General features: G+C 34.9%; 1 protein-coding gene across 5 annotated transcripts in view; it reads right to left on the reverse strand.

Annotated features, from left to right (window-relative positions):
* CNTN5 (contactin 5) overlaps nucleotides 1-22010 on the reverse strand; it is a 564185-nt gene that overhangs the window by 382809 nt on the left and 159366 nt on the right. For 4 of the 5 annotated variants that reach the window (XM_072326761.1, XM_072326767.1, XM_072326763.1 and 1 more), the window contains one exon: nucleotides 19463-19602. The exons of the other annotated variant lie outside the window; for it this stretch is intronic. The gene's annotated coding sequence lies outside the window, so the exon portion shown is untranslated. The remainder of the gene's footprint in view (nucleotides 1-19462; nucleotides 19603-22010) is intronic. 5 annotated transcript variants of the gene reach the window in all.

Here is a 22010-nt window from a genome sequence, read left to right on the forward strand (position 1 = left end):
TTTCAAGGAACATGTGCAAGTTCAGTATCTGGACTTTTCTGGATTTCTAGGAGTTAGACAGAAAAAGAAAAACCCAGCTCCACTCTTCAGGAAAAATTACAGCTACCTAGCATTCAAAAAGTTCAACTGTGATCTTCCAAATGAACTTGAAACAATTAAAAGGAATCTGATCTCTCAAAGATTTTAATAATTTATTGCAGGTAACTTAAAATGATAAAAAGGGACAAAACATGCACCAACACAAAGTATTGTGAATTTCAAACATAGGAAGGTATCTCCAGACCTAAGCAAAGTCAGAATATTCATATGGTACATGTATTATCTAAATTAGATTTTATTTTTCAAACAGTCACTGAAAACAAAAGACTGCTTTGTGTCACCCTTCAGAGATAGTTTTAGAGATGCTCTGAAATTTCTGTTTATAATTGTTGCTTGAAGAATGCATGAATGGCACCATATAAAGATAACCTTGAATTTTGTATTTTAACTTAACAAATGGGAAAGAATGAAAACAAAACTTGAGGAAGGTGAGGAAAAACAGGAAGATCCCATGGGAGTTACACAGTAAGTATAACGGGAAATCTCTTCTGAGATTCACACACCTTAGCAGTTAGGAATCAAAGACACCTCTAGCACCAAGAATGCTTTGTCTTGATGTGAAAATACCTTTATAAGTAAAATAATTTTATTAGTATCTCACAACACAGATTCTGGTTAGGGAGTGTAAATGTAGCATACTGATTTATCTAATCTCTGCAAACAAATAATGGAGTTAAAGGATATTTCATTTGCAAAATAAACACATTTCTCACCTTAATTAAAATCTTATGCTATCCTGAGTACTGCTATTCTACCAATGCTATGTAATCTGAAAGTTCTATTTAATTGACTTTTTTTTTTCATTTTTTAAACTTCTAACAAGCACCCATAGTGTGTTAAGTACTAGAACTTCTTAAATAAAAGTATCATTACTTTTTAGTTAGTTTTATTTTAAAAAAATACTCTCAGAAGATGTGCATATTGTATCCCTACTTCAATTATTGAGACAAATGCCAAGAAATACGTATCAGTTTTACTTCTCATCCAAAATAATCAATGATGGCCATGAATTGCAGAGCAGACAGTCTGTTGTTGTAGGGGTGGCAAAGCTGGTGAGCAGCGATTGTATTACAGGAAATGGAAACCTATCAACCAGAACTAATACAGGACAGTCAGATCCTCTTTCCACATTCATAAATTGATAACTGTTACATTTTACCTTTGAAACTCAGTTCTAAGATGCAGCTCAAATGATGAAGGTGCAGATTATAATAAGAAGTGAAATAAAGGCATGTATTAGTGCAGGAAGGGAAAGGTAATGGATAACTCTAGAGAACTGACCTCTCCAGTGAACTCTGGTATGTTTTTTTTCTCTGAATGAAAACAACAGTATAACTTAAATACATTTCTTTCATCCAGAGTTCACACAGAATTAAAGACCTAAAGATATATTTTCCTGTGTGCCATACAAGAAGAAAACACATTCTCCTCTGTTGGTTTCTGGCAAGAAGCCAGGCTCATTAATTTAGTTAAATAATCATGGTAAGGAGAACTTTGCTCTTGTTCTAGTAGACTGAGCATTCAAATAGCCTGTTGCAAGGTCAATTTTTGTCTCTGGTGTTAGGCACTGAAGGAAGTACCAATGAATTTCCTCAGGACAGCAGTTTTGTTATAGTTCGTGGTCCACATTTGCCTTCTGGATATCTTAGCACTCAGACTGAGTGACTTTTGAGGTGGAGACTGGATATTAGGAAAAGTTATTCATTGGTTATTATTCAAGGACCATTAGGACAATGCTCATAGATTAGTTTTAGTTTTAACTCTTAGATTGCCTTGTCAGGAGACAGACTTGATGATCATCACAGATCCATGCTAACTCAGAGTATTCTGTGACCTTATGTAAATAGTAGCTGTAAATAGTATATGTGTAAAAGGAGAATACTGGGGGGGGGGGGGGGGGGGGGAGGGGGGGGGAAAGAAAAATAAAATAAAATAAAGAAAAGAAATAAAAGAAAAAGAAAAAATATATATATAAATAAGGAAACCTAAAATATTGGGTTGAAATTTTTACCATGGTTAAATGGAATGTGAATTAAACTTAGAATCAAGTTGAGAACCATGCTTGCACCATATTTTAGGCATATAATCTTTTATGTGCTCCAGACATAAGTTTCTGCTCTTTAAAATATGATATAATAGGTTTCAGAAAAAATGGTAGAAGACAATGATCATTTCCATTTGGTGTGGTCATTCAAAATATTGGGGTGAAATATGACTAAGAGAGATTAACATTACAGGAATCATCATTACATCTAAGAACAGAATAATACTTTTTCTTGTATTTATTCTAAGGTGAGAAATGAGTTACTCCTTTTAATAAAATTCAAGCTTCATATTTTTGAAAAACACGAAAGAAAATTTTGAAAATTTTTTTTACATCACATTATATAATGCAAGAAATTCTATGAAAAATGTTTCTGAAACAAAGAGCAACTAAGAGTATGGAATGTAAGCTCCTATCCTCTTTTCCTCAACAGGACTTCATCTTTCGGTGAAATTTAAAACCAAATGAAAATCTAATGTAAAATGGCTATCTGCTGATGATTTCCACAGAATTGTCATTTCTTTACTGTGATGTGCATTAAACAGAATTTAGGCCACAGTGATATAAAGTGAAGATACTTTACACAAATCTAAATGGACACTAAAGATTTGAAAAAGAAAAGAAAACAAAAAACCTGTTAAAACTAAATAAAGTTTATAAGCATTTTCTTTTCCAAATGCTATTAGATTATAAGTTTTTATATAACTTTTCTAATGCAGAAAGCTCTGGACACTTACTACTAGTTCCTAAGTGCTCTTTCCAACACTCAGCTATTATGACTTTCAGTTTGTATTTCAAAACATGGAATTATTTCAAATGAACTTTAACTGCATTTTATTAATTTTAAAAGGAATTTTTAGACAAACAGAAGTTGACATTAGTCACACAGCAATTCTAAAGTCAGGTATAATATTTTAAATGTGCTATATGTATAGATGCAGATTTTTGTTTATTTTTATTTATAAAAACAATGAGTTGCACAGGCTGAATGATGCGTAAGTGTACAAGTATTCCGTTTGGATTAAGCAAAATCAGTAGAGCTGACCTACTCTATATTATTTCTTTAAATAAAACAAACAAACAAACAAAAAAATCCCTTTCAACATACAAGGCTATAAATTTAAAAATATTCATAGCTAGCTTTGTAGTCAACTATATTTGATTTCTTGCTGCATCCAGGCCTCCAAATCCCCTGTCAAACAAGCTACGCACAGTTACTAACTAAGGTTTGTACTAAATCAAGTTCAGGATTTTTTTATTATTATTTGAAAAGAAACATTGGCTAGATATTTACTACTCTATTCTTGAGCCACATCCAATTACTTTTACAATACATAGCATGTATCAGTATTTGATGGAAAAATAAGCTCCAGTCAAAGAAAGTAAATAAAATGTTCTCTCACATCTCAAAGCAAAATAACAAAAAGTGCCAATTACACTCTAGTGTAAATACTTCATTAGAACAATGACTGAAAGGAATTTTTTCACAATACAATATGTGGTAAATTTACCATATATTGAAATATTGGTAATCACTCTGGTTGAATTACATAAAGAATACAGAAGTTAGAAGAAAGATGCAAACAGATTACAGCGGGGTAAATATGCTATAGTGAATGACTGTCCTATGTAGGCAGATTATTCCTGAGCAGCCTACTTTGTACTTAAACATTTACAGAACCAACTCGTACATTTATTCTGCATAAGATAGCCTGTAGCACACAAAACAATATGAACTGTTTCTCATTTCTTAACTATAGTGCTAGGACTTGTCCCACTTTCACTTTCATCACATTCAGACAATAAACCCATTAGCACATTTAGGCTCTTCCTTTCTAACTAGAAACAGAAGTCTGGTACAGAAGCAACAGAAGACAAAAGCAAGAAAATGGGATTGCAGCTATGCACAATGCCCTCACCATAGCCTCACCATGGCTAAAAGGGAATAGGAGGGTGGTACTGGAAGTTCATGACATGAAAGGATTTGAGATCCTGCTTGCCCTGATGTCAGTGTTGTTAGAGGGGAAGAGGCCAGTGGCTCCTAGATTAATTGCTAACCAGGGCATTACCAAGACTGTTCTGTAAACAAGGGAGTCAGCTTGAAAAGCAACATTAAAAGATCATGGAAATTTTCAGTGAGGTGCAGGCTGCAATGCAGGACCCATATTTTGGGTATGTGCCTGGTGGAGCTACCTCACTGTGTAGCCTGACATGAGTACAAACAAAGCCGGAGCACATCTGCAGCTGTGAAAGTGTGTGATTCACGTGTCTGGATGTTCAATAATTTAAGCATCTTTATTAACATTTTATAAATGTCTAGCATTATGGTTTATCTTTTGCATTGTTACTATTGATTATGAAAATAAGATTAATTGATGGGTGACTAATTATGTGTCATTAGTATAATCAATAAACCACTTTGGACATTATTGCAAAAAAAAATGCTCTACATTTTGGGTTGAGTGTTTTTTTTTGTTTTTTTTTTGTCCAACGGTGATGCAAATTTTATGTTCAAAGAATTCATTCCCAAAATATATAGCAGAGAAGGAAACCCTCAGGAGCCAGAAAAGGGGTACGCATTCCATACCCAAATGTTGCACAGAAGCTTTCAATAGTGGATTGAATTGTTGTGGTAAGAAGATGAAGGGTGTTGAAATCAGGACATTTGCAGAGACAGCAAAAGTAAATATGTGTGGTTCTGAAGGTGGTTATAGTTTCTACCATAATATAGACCTTTGCAGTATATAAGTTCTTTAAAAGTTAAGTAAGATTCTGGTTAGATCAGTTGAGGTATGTCAATTGTAGGTAACAGGCTTTTACTCCAAAAAGAAAAGCCAAATTATGAAAAAAAGCTCTTATAATAAGAACTGCAAAGTTCTATTTTGCTCCCCATATGGATGTAATTTCCTCAGCAGTTCACAAAAGGACAAGTACTGAATACATAATTCAAACAGCAAATGCTATGAATACTATCTTACACTAAACATATATTACATTTATATATTACAGTTATATTATAAAGTTATAAAGTTTTGTTATACTTCTGCTGTGTGCATCATTTTTAAAATCTTAACCAGCTGACTTCTGTAACATGACACTGTAGAGTGATATCAAACAAAATTTAATGATTAACACTGGGTTTAGATTCCTCCCATTTAGCCATGCCAAGCTTCTCTTATTGACAGATACAGCTTACTTAAAAGGAAATAAAGCAGTTTATTGGAATGACTGCTTCTGAATGGCAAGCTTTGTAGAAGTTAATTTGAAGATAAACAAATCATACTCTCTAAATCATACATGCATTTCTAATCTTGTACAACTCCATTAAAAAAATAACATTGATTTGTAAAAAGTGTATTTTAACTATATACAATATTACAATATATATATAAACAGTTAAATAGACAATACAGCATACCCACCTGCTAATTCAATTACTATGATCTGTACAGTTGCACTTATTTTAACATATAAGTTTCAGATTCTAGTTTAACTGAACATTCATTTGTCTGGAAGACTGGATTTATGCAGGAACTAATTTGTAATGGAAAATGATTGCATTATGCAAAAAAAGCACACATTTCTTCTTCATCAGCCAAATTATTTTTAAATTTAGCAATACGACTGATAACTTCCGTATGACAGCTACAACATTTTCAAATAGGGCCAGTTCATCGTGAAATAATATTGATAGATTTCATGCAAGTATGAAAATATTAAAGAAAATAATTTGGATTTAAAATGGAGTCAGTTATTATTCTTTTGCTTTATTCACAAAATAGTCTGTTTTGTAAGAATTTTGATCTATATACTGGATTTTTAATAATGTTGACAACTTAGTAGAAACTCAGTAGGATAATATGTTAATTTTCCTTCCTATAAAAGGAAAAATTAAAATAACTAGTAAAGCCAATGTTCAGAGTCTCTCATTCTATTGCTGCTCAATTATGTATTCCCTAAAAAGAAGTGGAAATTCAAGCCTAATTCCTGAAAATTCTATCTTATTCTCATACAACAACTTCTGTGTCTTCTTTTTACCCACATGGTTACTTAGATGGCAGTTGAACTGCCACCTCCTTCTCACTGGACTCATTTGTAATAATAATAATAATAATAATTAAAAAAAAAAAAAAAAGCTTGACATGATTTTGTGCAATGAATATTCTGGTTTATTATCTTCTATTTAATTCTTATTTTCTGTTCTCCAGACAAGGCTAGTGTGCTAGTGTGTTACAGGATTGCAATGTGTGGCATGCTTTCTATTTACTAAATGGTTTGTGAACTTGAGTGGCATAACTATTATTTTTTTCACATTCTCTTCATATAGTTTTCATTCTGGCCCATTTGTCTCCTTATAGGCGTTGCTGCTTGTTTTTCTGAGACTTTTTTTGTGTTTGTCTTCAGAGAATGAATTGTTGATAAATCTGCTCAAATTATTTCAATAAGGTGATCCTCTTCTGAGCACTTTCTGCCATTCTGCCTTTCCTACACCACTTCTAACTGCTGAGATGTATTTTATCTTCTGATTAGTCACTGTAGAATTTTGATGTGTAGGCTGTGTATTTGTTTCTTGATACAGAAACACAGTAAAGGATATACTGCAACTTCAACATTTAGTTCCATGATTCCTTGCACCTTCTGGCTTTCTGTGAATCTGTATCTCCACTCAGTTCCTATTCTAATAAATTAGGTCTCCTTTTCCCAGAGAGCAAGATGTAAATTTCTTTAAATTACATGGGCTGATGTAACCTTTGTCACTGCCAGAAGCTTTGCTGTTGGGTAGCATGGAATTTGAACCAAGTTTTTAGTTATCTATTCCATAAATTTTCTGTCTTCCAGACCTGTCGTCATATTAAAACTAGTGCTTCAGGTTTTTACAGATGCTCTGTCTGTTGTTCTACCTTCCCTTCTTTAATTCCAACAACTCAAATTACAGATTCTATTATATAAATAGAAACCTAGCCCATAAGACTCTCTATGCATTTTCATAAAATTATAGAATTATGGAACGGCTTTTGTTGGAAGGAACTTCATCTAGTTCTAACCTTTTGCCATGGATGGAGTTGTCACTCAAATCAGGCTGCTCCATCCAATCTGGCTTTCAATATTCACAGAGATAGGATATCCACAACTTCTCTGGGGATCCTGTGTCAGTGCCTCACTGCCCTCAACATACAGAAGCCAGTGAAAACATATTTGTCTCCCCAAATGGAAGACTGCTGAACCTCCACACCTTATATACAGGGATTACTGTCCTGATTAACAGATTAAACACAATGTTTTCTCTGTAGCATTGGCTAAATTTCACTTGTTTCTGACTTACAAAGTAAAAGAGAATTTTAAGGAAAATAATAATAATAATAATAATAAATTTTTACCTTATAACTTTGTTGTTTTTATCTTAATAAATAATATTAACTACTCTTGTTGTGATTTAACCCAGCAAGTTTGTTTGTCCAACTAACTTGAGAATGATCCTCACCTTCTACTTTGCCCTGCTGTGGTCACATCTGTAGTACTGTGACTAATGCTTGGCTCCCTGGCCTACAAAACACAGGGATCTACTGGAGACATCTGAGTAAAGGACTGAAAAGACTGGGGCCTGAAGCATCTCCCTTAGTAGAAAAGAAATGAGAAACCTGGGACAGTTTAGCTTGGAGAAGGGAGAAAATTGAGAGGGGATTGTATCAACAATTATAATATCAAAAGGTGGGTGTCAAGAGGATGGGGTCAGTCCTTTTTTCAGTGGTGAGCATTTACCAGACAAGGGGCCACAAGCACAAACATGAACACAGGAAATTCCATCTGAACATGAGGAAAAACCTCTTTATTTTCTGGGTGACAAATCACTGGAATAAGCTGCCCAAAAGACTGTGGAGTATCCATCTCAAGAGATATTCAAGACCTATCTGGATGCTGTCCTGTATAAGCAGCTCTAGGGAACCTGCTGGACTATACGTCCTCCAGAGGTTCCTTCCAACCCTATGATTCTGTGATAAAGCCATATCTTTTTTACTAATCTGTGAATAGCAGGATAAGAATCTATCTAAAGTTTAGCATTACAAAAATAATTAACTAAGATCTACATACCAGTGTATACATAAAACTGAACAGTATTTCTGAAGTATGTGTTAATTATCAAAAACAAATTTAACATAAAAAGAATGGCAATTGCTGATATAAGATCTTGGATAGAATGTTATATATTTCTTGAGGGTTAGTACTACTACAGAAACATCAAAGGAGTGTGGAGGCAAAGGAAATTCTCAGAGGGATGCCTTGAAACTGAGTTCAGAAGCCTTTTATTGAAGTTTATGTAGCCAATTTTATCTTTACAAAAAGCTCCAACATGAAGATTTGCCTAAAGAGGAATGAGCTATACCCAACACATTCATATCTTTATCAAGTCCTACAAGTAGGGATGCTATCTCTACGCTGTGAAGTAGATAAGGAAAGCTGTCAGATAAAAATATACTTTCCCACACTGCAGGGTCCGGTCAATCATGCTACTGAAGATGGATTCAATGCATGTAGAATTTCAGATGATCACCCCACCTTTTTTTCCTAAACATGAAACTAAAAAGTATATTAATCTCCCTCTGCAGTAATAAAATCGTTACTTAGCTCACATTTATTACAGATAACTAAGCAGTTTTCTCTGTATGTGTCCAGTTGAAATGAGTTTTGCAAAGTAACTGGTGAAACTTGCAGTGCTATTCTGTTCTTCTTATAGCTGCATCTCATTAATATTTTTACATGTGCACAAATCAAGACTTAAAAAAAAGACCAGTTTTGCTAATTTGGTGTGAAATAATTTGAGACTCTTAATTCTGGAAAATGAATTTTGCTGCATGAAACATCTCAAGCAGTTACTAGAAATACTATTATATCATTTAGATGCTCCATTTTGCTTATTAGAAACAGCAGTTTACCTACACTTAATTTTAAGTAGTCTAGTGCTTACAAATTATCCAAACATGGATTCTGTACCATTTTCCTGGTACTTTTATTTAGATAACATATTTAAAAGGTTATGATTATATACATTTTTTTCCTTTCTTTTCCATTAAAGGGTTTTCTTGAAGGACAGTGGCCTTGACAGTCTGGCAAAAAATGGGGACAGAACTTCAAAAGCCTTGATTTCCAGCATTCAAGCATTCATTTTCTCTGCTGCATGCATACACAAAAACATTATTGAAATCCAGAACACACACAGCCCACTGGGTAACATTTCTATCACAACTGTTCTTCAGTGCATTTGATTCTTTCCATATTTTATAATTTAGTAAAGAAATCAGTGATTTCCTTCACAAATAATTTTAAGACATTGTGGTCATAAAGGATTTGATTATCTATCCAGATGCTAATGCTTAATCATACAATTATGTCGGACTACTCTGTGTGATAACTCATTTACTTGTTTGTTCTTAAATGAGTACAGGCTCCAAGTCTCTCTAGCCATCAACAGAAAAGTAAATCACTAGATATAGTATCTGCAATTGAATGACTTTTAAATGAATATTCAATTACAGTTGGTTCAATGAAACAAGGTTAAAAATGAGTTTTACTTCTGTTGTTTCTATAAATTCAATCTTATATTTTCTAGCATAATTTTAGGGCAATTTCAGCACTCTTTCATTTTAAATTATGATGTTTTAATAGTTTTTGGAATTAAATAAGAGAAGTACTGTAAATGCATTGTGTTTCTATTCTATTCTAGTCTAGTATTTGATGAGGGAAAATTTTCATTACTGAATCCCACACCAAGACTATGTACTATTTATTTATTTATTTTCAGTGGAAAAGTTCTTTCTTTAAATATTTATTTAAGCAACAACACACCAGAAACAAAAAAAAGTATCAAATTGAGTGCAGGATTCACTTATGCACAACATCCATTGACTGTAATTTTTGTGTCTGATGTGTAAATACTGAGCTCCTTTTCTGTTTAACAGAAAGAAATCTGAGACAAATAGCACTACAAATATTATTTTTCTTTCTCAGATGTTTACGGTAGAAAGATTTAATTATGTCATTTGCATTTATGTTTCCTCTCTTGCCTCTAGAAAGAGCAACAGTATTGCAGTTTAATTTCAATATCTATAATCAAGAAAGCAGAATCCCATCACTTGCAACAATCAAGCCGGAAGCCTACAAGAAACACGACACACTAGTAAGTAGGTCTAGTAATACATAAGAGGTTTCAAAATTAATCATGTCTATACTTAAATGAATAAAAGAGAGAAAAATAAAAAATAAAAATAAAAATAAAAATAAACCAAAACACAGAAACAAAAAACAAACAAATAAAAAAACCCTTCAGATTTATGTGTAAAATCAAGTCTTTAATTTTCCTAAAAATGGATACAATGCTAATTTATATAAGTTTCTTACTGAGATTATCAGGATGTATCCTGTCTTGAAAGCTGATACAAAAGCTACTATGTTCTTTATCTGAGGATAAGGCTAAACTCCTGGGAAAGAAGAGTTGTGCGTGAACACCTGGTATTGACCAACATTAGCAGAGCAGAACAGCCCAGCTATTTTCTTTCATAGTAAGAACTGCTACGGTTCCCATTCATTCTCAAGCAGTTATATAAGGATGTCTTTGGTATCAGTTAAAATTAGTTCTTTGGTTTTAATAGTAAAATTAAATAGTAATTAAATAATTAAATTAAATTTAATAGTAAAATAGAAATAAGTGAAGAAAGTTCCTGAATAAGCAAATTAAAGCACTGTGGCTCTTACCTCTCTATCTCATTCTAAGAAATTTTAAGAGAATAGGATTAATACAGGATCTTGAGTTTCAGGAAATTGGATATATTCTTTGGATGCATGTGTCTGAAGGCCAAATTCCATTTTTTGTACATCAGTCTGATTCATGCTTGAAGACTCACACTTGTAAATTAAATTGGCTTCAGATTAATAATACAACAAAAATAGTCAACTCAATAACTGAATTCAGTTTCTGAATTTCTGCATGCAGGAAAAGGTCCGTATTTGCTCACCCAGTACAAACATGTTTACAGACTGAAGAGATTTCAGGACAGACCACCAAGACTGTGTGCAGGAGCACTTGCCTAGTGAGGCAAACAGAGCTAGACATCCTCAGCCTAAGAAGAGACCTAAGAGGGGTCCTAACTGCATCTCCCAGTGGGACATTGACTGAGAATTCGATGAGGAGATACAGTCAGGCTCTTTACAGCACTGCACACTGGGAAGATGTCATGGTTTTATCGGTTTTGGTTACTGGTCTTTCACATCATAACATCATGTAGTGCACTGGGAGTTAAAGTGTTAATGCTCCAGTTCCGGATACCTGTCTGGAAAAGAAGACAAACTACATTCTCCACGAGGCTTTGTGGTCAGATAGGAGGTAGAACTCCTAGCAAAGTCACCTTACTGGTGTGCCTCTGGTGGCGCAGTGGTATAAGGTGCTGCTTGCAACACCAGAGGCCTGGGGTTCGAATCCCCCTTGTGGCGCAAGTGGCAGAAATGCTGCTCTGCTACACAGAAAGGCTCGAATCCCGGGAGTTGGACTCGATGATCTCTAAGGCCCCTTCCAACTCGCATGATACTGTGATACTGGTCTCAGAGCTATCCTATTGTGAATAAGTGGTTGTATTGGTGAGACCTTGAAGTCCTTTTCTATCTAAGAATCCATTCACTTCTATATGTAAACACTTCACTTTCTTTAATGTGGTTGAAAATTCAGGCACAAACGGGTTACAAGTGCTTTTACAGTATCACAATCAATTAATACTGGTCTATAATCACACACAGGCACAAAAAATAAACCTCCTCACAATCCTATAAAAAGATGTTAAAACCAGAACCAATGATGTGTGACTGCAAAATTCATTAGCATTAACTAACAAGACTGTTGATTTCTAGAATTACTTGTGTCAGGAGGTAATGACAAACTTAGTAAGATATTACTTGCCAAATGTCATTAAATCTTTTGCAGCTCTTTTCTATCAGTATCAAATGTTAGATTAAAACAATATGCAGATGAATTTGAAGAAATTAATTACAAAAAATTTTAGACAAATCCCACTGTATAGGTTGTTAAAGTGATTAAAATAACTTTCAGTCTCAGGAATTTAAATAGGAAAATTACTCTTGCTATAACTACTATATACTAATTGTTAGTGAAATGTCAACAAATAGTGAGCTTTAGTTCTCATCATGCCAAAACAAAAGTAATTATTTCCCTGTCCTGAAATTACTGATAAAGGAACAGTGATACAAATTAGAGATATTTGATGCTTATTTTCAGATTGTCATTTTGTACTATGAAGTGTTTTAATTTCTATGCAAGATTATGGACTTTCTATCATTTTCAGAACAGTATAACAGAGCCAAGAAATATATTTCACATGCCAAGAATTCTCCAATTACGTTTTGAAGAAGCATTTTATTTATTTATTTTTGTTACTACTGGTACTGTAGAAGAATCATATACTGGACTGGGTTGGAAGGGATCTCAAATATCATATATCTCCACCACCAGATCAGGATCAGGCTGTCTAGTGTCTCATTCAACATGGCCTTAAATATCTGTGTGGATGATTATCTGGGCAACCTGTTCTGCTGTCTCACCACCTTTTGTTTAAAAAATTCCTCCTAATATCTAAACAATATCTCCACTCTTTTCATTTTAAACCATTTCCCTTTGTCCTATCACTACCAGACTATGTAAAAAGTTGGTCTTTCTCCTGTTTATAAGCTCCCTTCAAGTACTGGAAAGCCACAACAAGGCTAGCTTGGAGCCTCTCTTTTCCAGACTGAATAAGCCCACCTTCCTCAACTTTTTTTTTTTTTTTTTTTTTTTTCATAAGAGATGTGCTCCAGAACTCTCACTGTCTTTTGGCCCTCCTCTGGACCCTCTCCAAAAGCTCTATATCTTGTGGTGTGTCCCCAGACCTGGACATGATACTTCAGATGGTGTGTTTCAAGGTCAGAGTAAAGGGAGACAATCTCCCTCTTCCTGCTACCATCCTTTGGCTGATGTAGTCCAGGATATAGCTGGTTTTCTGAGCTGCAAGCACACACCATTTGTTCATGTTCAGCTCATCCATAAGGACTCCCAAGTCCTTCTCATTAGGGCTGCTTTCAATGAGTTCTTCTGCCCATCTGTACACATAGTTGGAATTGCCTTGTCCCACATACAGTATCTTACACTTGGCCTTGTTGAATCTCATTAGGTTCATGTAGGTGCAGTTCTTGAGGTTGCCCAGATCTTCCCACATGGTACCCCTTCTGTCGTACCAACTTCAACACTCAGTAAAGTGTCATCAGCAAACTTTCTGAGGTATACCAAATCCCACTGTTTATGTCATTTATGAAGAGTACTGGTCCCAAGATGGACCCTCAGTAGATAAATACTCATCACCTACTTCCACCTGGACACAGGTGGACAATAACTCACTGATGGCGATCATCCAACCAATTCCTCATCAACTGAATGGCCTATCTTTCAAGTCTACATCTTTCCATTTTAGAGATTAAGGTGCAAATAACAGATTCTGTGGAAAAAAATCTCATCTCCATAATTCAGAATAATTTGTGGGTTATACAAACAAAGCTAATTTTAAGTCACGTGAATATTTATGACTGATATGAGTGTGAATTTGGGTTTAAAAACTGAGACAAGCAATCTGCTGGCAACCTCCTTCTCTCCTCCTAGTCAAAAAAATGCAACATGGAATAAGCATTCTCATGGTATTCCTTTATTATTATTATTATTGTTATTATTTGAGTTTGGTAAAATTTACAGTTGTTTTATTTTCCAAGTATTTCTTAAAACTTGGAATTTATATGAATATGATTTAGAAATGGAGACAGTCTTATATGAAATCAATTTGTCTGAAATGCTATGTCTCTATAAAACATAGAATTGAAAACCTATGTAATATTTTATTTTTTTTAGTGTCTTTTTACTATGAATTTCAATCCATCAGTTTGCTGTGCTGAAAATAATAATAATAATAATAATGAAAAATGTAGGCAGCTTTTAGAAATTCTGAAATTGCCTTTATCTCAGGCATTTCTACATCTGGATTTCACCCAAATACCTGAAACCCACTTGAAGTGTAAATATAGAAACACAGAATCATTTAGTGGAAAAGATCAGCCTTGGAAAAGACTCAACAAGTCCACCATTAAACAACATTCCTAAATGCCACATCCACATATCTCTTAGATACCTCCAAGAATGACAACTCCACTAATTCCTTAGGCAATCTATTCTAATATCTTATCATCCACTCAATGAATAAATTTCTCCAGATATCCAGTGTGTGCCAGCTTCCTCTGGCACAACTTGAGGTAACTTCCTCACATCCTGAAGAACTATGATCATCCTAAGAGATAACCATACAACTGAAAAGACAATCATTGAACAGTCTTTAAGACTGAGATCCTAGATGCTTTGAAAATTTGTATTCACTGTTCACAAAATGTATATAGCTTACAAGGTAAAACTTCACATCACTCATTTCTTAAGAAGGGATAAATACAATAACTTCTCCAATATCTATTTGCCCTGGAGAGCTACATCTTTCTCCATTACAAATGAACATCTTTCTAATGAATAGCACCTGGCTAATTTCAAGCTGGCTTCCGGGAGTCAGTGTTACAATGGGCTCAACTGGTGATATCGTGACAAGGTTTGAAACTAAGCTTTCATACTCACCCTATGAAAATTAGGCATATTTAGACTTCATGAAAATCTTACAATGGTATTTACAAACACTGGAGACTACTTGGACCTGAATAAATTGACAAGTTGGCCCATTGTTGCTTTCCTGAACATGGTGGCTTCTCAAAATCAGACAAAAATTAGGGTTGAGGCCTTTGTACCTCCTCCACTTAATTTTGCATTAGTTAGATTATCTTCTTCGCACTTATCTTAGTTGATGCAGACACAGTTCCCAGGTAAAATCTATATTCATCGCCCTCTGAGCAACAGTTATTCCACTTATAGCAAAGAGAGGGTTAGTCTGGATGCCTTTGACTGGATATAAACTGTAAAAAAAAAACAAACACCCAACCTTGTTAGACTGGGGGAAATAAAATATCCCTAAGGAATGTGTACTACCAGGAGGCCAGATTCTCTAAGGAAAATTCTGAGCCAGATGCAGCAGAGCAGTAACCCAGATGCAGAGTATCAATTTTCAAACACATATAACGCTCAATAACGCAAAGTATCATTTTATTTGCCCTGAATACATTATCATAACCATTAGAAATCAATTCAGTAAATACCTTTCTTCACCCGTAGATTTGAGTGAGTAGAATTTCTGGAATCTACCCAAACAGGTCACAATGAACGGGATAATGTGGCAATCTGTTATCATTAGCTCTGTTGGAAAGGTTCTGAAGACAGTAGAGAGAATTAAATGACCTGGAAAACTCAGTCTATGGAAAAGTCTATTGTACTCATCTCCGTTATTTCCACCTCTACGCATCACTGGAACAATGGAACAACATGATTTGCAGTGGTGACAAAGATAAAGGTCATTTCCCTGTTTTTCTTTTATCCAGCACAATCCATTTAAGGTTTGTTAAATTCCAGACATACAGAAAGTAACTTATTCATGTCAGATCTTTACACTCACTCAAGATGTTAATCTTTTGAGATCTTCACATTTGGAAGACAATGTGGAGTTGTGCTTTTGTATAGCACTGTTACTTTTTTCCTAACCATCACTACTAGAACTGTCAGAATTTCTAAAATGACCGTATACCAAAAATTCTATATAGTTCATTTTAGCAACTGTTTTTATTAATAGCTGGTTTATTTATTGTTTGTTTTTGTTGTTTGTTCTCTTTTTTCCCCTTCAGGTAAAATCTGAAACAAAAATCAGTTCTGAAAAGCTGTATTAAATGTAATCATTATGCCCAGGCCAACATCGTAAAGATAGATACAATGAAAGGACTGACAGTCTACTCAAATATATGCATCAGAGAGGTTTTTATTAAATTTTATGTAAGCTTTGCTTCTGTTCTAAATAAATTATTAGCTTAAAATGAATAAGTGAACTTTGAAATGTACCAGCTATTCTGATTTAACAGAATTGTGCATGCAGCCGTTATTCCTTGGAAATTTAAGAATGGTAAATCCATAGAAAAGAAAGAACGGAAACAGGTCAAGTGGCATAATTTTAGGCAAAAACTTGGAAATCCTGTGTATTTAAGGAAAGAAGACATGAGAACATTTTTCTAGCTCAGAGCTACCTGAAAATTCAAGTGACTATAGTCAAGGGAATAGAATGTTTTCCCTAAATTTCTTTTAGGGAACACTTTTTGGTACATACTGAGTACTTGCTGAGAGTCTGAGGCAGCAAAGATACCATTTAAGGGCATTCTCTTCACTGGTAAATAAAAAAACTCAAATTTAGGCACAAAGTTGTTCCAGATTGTTTTCCATCTTTATAGAAGTTGAACAAAATGCAGCATGATTTGTGTTTATCCCATTTAGATTACATCTTGTCCTAGTTTCAGCTGCAACATAATTACTTTTCTTCCTAGCAGTTGGTATGGTGCTTGTTTTGGATTTAAGATGAAAATAATGTTGATAACACATTGATCTTTTGATGGCTGCAAACTACCATTTGCACGGAATCATTCCCTTTCCTACTTTTTCTACTGCCCTGCCAGCAAGAAGCTGGTGGTGCACAGGAAGCTGGGAAAGAACAGAACTGGGATACTAACCCAAATTAGCCAAAGGGATAATTTCTATTGTACGTTGTCATACCGAATGATAAAACTGGAGGACTCTGGGGAAGCTAACATTGCTCAGGAACAGATTGGTCATTGGTCAGCAGGTCTTACAATTGCATGCTTTTAAATTTTGTTTTGCTTCCCCCCTTGCCCCCCCAAATTTAATTTTTTTTCTTTTTACTAAATTGTCCTTGTCTCAACCCAGGAGTACCTGCATTTTACCAAGCAATTTTCTTGCTCATTGCACTGGAGGGTTGGCAGTGAACAAATGGCTGTGCAAATTTATCTCCGTATCCGGTTAAAACACAAGTTGGATCTTTTTTTTTTTTTTTTTTTTTTTTTTTTTTTTTTTTTTTTCATAAGCACACTTGAAGATAGCATTTCTTAGCAATGTACTACATGAATTTAATAAGCAGACACAGGACTCAGAGAAGCAGGGCATGAAGTTAACATCATGCACAAAATCTGGCAAGCCAGAAATTGGTTCTGCCGTCAGATATTATAGATTTACATAGAAAAAAATATCTAAGGAAATGATCCTGACATATTTGCCTATGTCACACAATCAAAAGCCTTCACTCTAAATCATAGAATCCTAGAATTCTCAGACTTTATAGGGGTCTTTAAGGTCATCTAGTCCAACTCACCTGAAAAGAACAGGGATGCCAACATTTAGATCAGGGTGCTCAGAGCCTGGTCCATCCTGGCCTTGAAAGTGTCCAGTGATGGAGCATCCATCACACTTCTGGACAACCTGTTCCAGTGCCTCACCACCCTTACTGTAAAAGAATCTTTCCTTAGACCCAACCTAAATCTCCGCTTTTTGAGTTTGAAATCATTTCCCTTTGTACTAACATCTGCTAAAAAGTCTGTCCTCTTCTTTCCTGTAGCTCCCCTTAAGATACTGGAAAGTTGTTATCATGTCACTTGGGAGCCCTCTCTTTCCTGGGCTGAACAGCTGGGGCTTATCCATGTAGGAAAGATAATGCTTAGGTATTTACAGAATTCAGAAATAGAATATGCAGCATATAGCTATTATTTTGATAAACAGAAATCTTCCAGAAGTCAAATTCTCAAATAAAATTATGATTTAAATTTATCCCCATTGTTCTTTGGACAGAAAGAGAAGAGAGAGTTCTTCATTTATATATTTACTCTTATATACTCTTCTCCTGCTATAATTTCTTTCTCCTCATGGAAAGTATTAACACTTAGATTCCAGAATGACTACTTTACATGAACTCAGAGCAAACGCACTTTTTTAATGTAAATATTATTCTTCAATAAATCAGCTATTTTAATAAGGATTATCCAGAGAAAGTAAGCGAAAATTCACCTGTTAGTCTTTCCTATGTTTTCAGTGGTTGCAATAAGCTGTCAAGGGCAGGAAAATGAGTTAAATTTTGTTGTATTTAAAATGGCACTCTGAATCTACTCACATCAAGTTCATCAGTTCTAATTCAGTTATGTCTGGTTGGACTGCACTGTCTCATTTAGTCTTCTGATATGATTCTCAATTAGTTGTGTAGGCAGGTAAAATGATGACATCCAACAGTGAACTATGTATTTCCAAATATGTTTGCACAGCCACACTTCACACTTTAGCAGGCTTTTTATGTTGACCTATTAATAAACCACAGTTTGAGGTAGAGAATAAAGACTCAACTTAAAAATTAATTAGAGGCATTCTGAACTACATGATCGTAAGTCACTCCACTATTATATATTAAAGCACAGCTGCTAACACATAACTGCTGAGGTTTACTCCTTCTTATTTCCTTCTACAGCTGTATTCATGGTAACTTTAAACTGAATATCCATCATTCATCTGGAAAATGAACATTAGATTTAGAAGTTTCATACCTGCATCTAGTTTGTGTCACAATAGGCTCTTAATGAGCACACCACATTTCACTCTCACTTGCTACATTAATATACATTTTTATTTATTTCCATATGCTAGTAAAACATGTGCTGAGCAACAGAAAACACTTAAGATTATTTAGAAACAAACTTTATCTAGCTAACAGGCTAGATTAACCTTGATCTTAATTTTACCTTCATGAGAACTTGTCTATTAATTCAGACTCTGATAAAAAAACAACAACAACAACAACAACAAAAAAAAAAAAACAACAAAAACACTGTATTCTTGAACCAGACCAAGTCACACTGAATTACATGGAGATTAAAAAAACAATATAAACTTAGTATCTAATTCTTGTTTGCAGAATTTGCCAGGGTGAATTAGATATAATTAAACATGAGATAAAGATTATTTTCTAAAAGCTGTTAATTCTCTCAGGTTCAGAGAATACTGCGGTTACTTTTATAAAACATTTACAAGGGTTGGTAAACTCATTCAGGAAAGAACCTTCTATGAACCTATCTATGGTGTGAAGCAGATGACTGTTATCCATAAAACCAATTTATTTTTATTTATTTATTAATCTGAGTTCCAACAGTAAGCTTATTCAAGTTGAATTGCTCACAAAAGCTTCTATGATTGATCTTTATTTTATAAATTAATAAGTCCAAGCCATAAAGTTCATAAGCATGTTCCAAAAGTAGTTTAGTTTAAATATCCACTACCTTAGCTTTTCTGTTGTGTGTACAGATGTTGTCCTTTTTAACAAAGATTATCTTCACAGAATGGTTCTTGTATGGGTGGACTGTGATGATGCTCAGGAGATGAAGTGAATCAAAAACTGTCTGGGTGCCTTTTCAGTAATCTGTGGGATAAAAAACAAAACAAACAAACAAAAAACAAACAAATGCATTAGGTTCTTATATTTACAGCCTTAAATCCTCAATTCACCTTATATGTACTGATCTATTCTTTAACTGTTATGTTTCATTCCATGTATGCTGCATAGGGCAGTACTGTTTGGGCCTTTGTTCAAGACCAGATTGGATGTGGCCCTGAGCACCTTGATCGAGTGGGTAGCAACCCTAGCCATCACAGGAGGTTATCTTTAAGGTCCGTTCCAACTCTATTATTCCAATATATGATTCCAAAATATATAATTCTCTACTTCCAATTCTATGATTCCATTATAAGAATTAAACCTCAGCAAGTTTGCTGATGACATGAAGTTGGGAGGATTGGTTGACACGCCTGAAGGCTGTGCTGCCATTCAGCGAGACCTGGACAGGCTGGAGAGCTGGGCAAGAAGAAACCAGATGAGGTTCAACAAAAGTAAGTGTAGAGTCTTGCACCTAGGTAGAAATAATTGCATGCACCATTACAGGCTGGGGGAAGACCTGCTGGAGAGGAGCTCTGCAGAGAGGGACCTGGGAAACCTGGTGGATGACAGGTTGGCCATGAGCCAGCAGTGTGTCCTTGTAGCCAAAAAGGCCAATGGCATACTGGGGTGCATTAAAAAGAGCGTGGCCAGCAGATCGAGGGAGGTGATCCTCCCCCTCTACTCTGCCCCGGTGAGGCCTCATCTGGAATACTGTGTCCAGTTCTGGGCTCCCCAGTACAAAAAAGACAGGGATCTCTTGGGAAGAGTCCAGCGGAGGGCCACAAAGATGGTGAAGAGCCTGGACCATCTCCCTATGAGGAGAGACTTAGGGAACTGGGTCTGTTTAGCCTTGAGAAAAGAAGGCTGAGAGGGGACTTGATCCAGGTTTATAAATACCTGGGGTGTGGGAGCCATAGTGGCGAGGCTGGTCTGTTTTCAGTAGTGTGTGGGGACAGGACTAGGGGAAATGGGCTGAAACTTCAGCATAGGAAGTTCCACACAAATGTTCACAAGAACTTCTTTACAGTGAGGGTGACGGAGCACTGGAACAGGCTGCCTAGAGAGGTGGTGGAGTCTCCTTCTCTGGAGATATTCAAGACACGCCTGGACGCCTACCTGTGTTTTGGATCATGTCATTATGAAAAAAAAAAAAAAATAATTCCTTTTCTCTAACCTCCTCTTAGCACCCCCAGGAAAACAAACACACAAACAAAACAATGGTAATGAAGTTCTCTTTTTGACGACTATGCTGGTGAATGATATGGAACTCATGTCTTAGAAGGAATGTATGAGGAAACTGTGACTGTTTAGTGTGGGGGAGGCTCATGGAAGACCTTCTTTGTCTTTACAATGATTTGAAAAGAGGTTGTAGTCAGGTGGATGTTAATCTACCCAGGTAAATAGCAATAGGACAAAAGGTAATGGCCTCAACTTGCACTACGGGAGATTCAAATTGGAAATTAGGAAAAATTCTTTGAAAGAGAACCAAGTATTGGCATAGGCTGCCCAAGGAAGTAGTTGATTCACTGTCCCCAGAGGTGTTAAAAAAATATGTAGATGTGGCACTGAGAGATGGTGGCTAGTAGTCAGGGTAGTGAGGGCTGATGTTTAGACAAGATGACCATACTGGCCTTTTCCAGCCTTAATGATTCTATGATTCTATAATTCTCTAGTTTGCTATCCTATAAATAAAGAGTAGTATTTAGAAGAAAGAAACTTTACATGCTTATTGTGCCACTCATGACATAATGAAGAAGACTAAAAATATTTTTTGTTTGGATTTCAAATAATCTCATGAGCATTTTTCCAAAGAAAAATTTTACAGTTTTCTTTTTACAGATGCAATTAAAATTATTGTTAACCTATTTGTTATGAGTCATTTGAAATAATGCTATGGGTATGTGTCACCATTTACCTTTTTTTTTTTTTTTTCCCAACACTTTACGAACTAAACAGTAAATGCAGCAAAATCATCTCAAACAAGTTATTTTTGTTTGTTTGTTTGTTTGCTTGTTTTTTAATCCCATTTTTCTTGTGACCTGACTTTCTCAACATTTTATTGTGATGAAAGGAGTCACAAGAATGACTTCTTGTTCCATTTATTCTCTACATAAGCTTCTTTCCCGGAAATCACTCAGCAGCTGAGAGTTTTATCTAATAAATAAATTTTTGCCTAATCAAAAACAAATAAATAAATAAAACATGACAGACATTTCAATTACATTTTTTAGTCATAGATGTCTGTGTTATTGTTGTGCACCATGTTATATGCCTAAAGTTCTTCTACCAAAGACAATGTGGTAGATGTAACTAGCAATTTTACAGACAATGCGATTGGAAATTATAAAAAATTTCCTCAATCATTGGCCTTGAAGTCTAGATTGAAAAATTTA

This window comes from Excalfactoria chinensis, chromosome 1, assembly GCF_039878825.1.
Source record: "Excalfactoria chinensis isolate bCotChi1 chromosome 1, bCotChi1.hap2, whole genome shotgun sequence".
NCBI classification, from domain to species: domain Eukaryota; kingdom Metazoa; phylum Chordata; class Aves; order Galliformes; family Phasianidae; genus Excalfactoria; species Excalfactoria chinensis.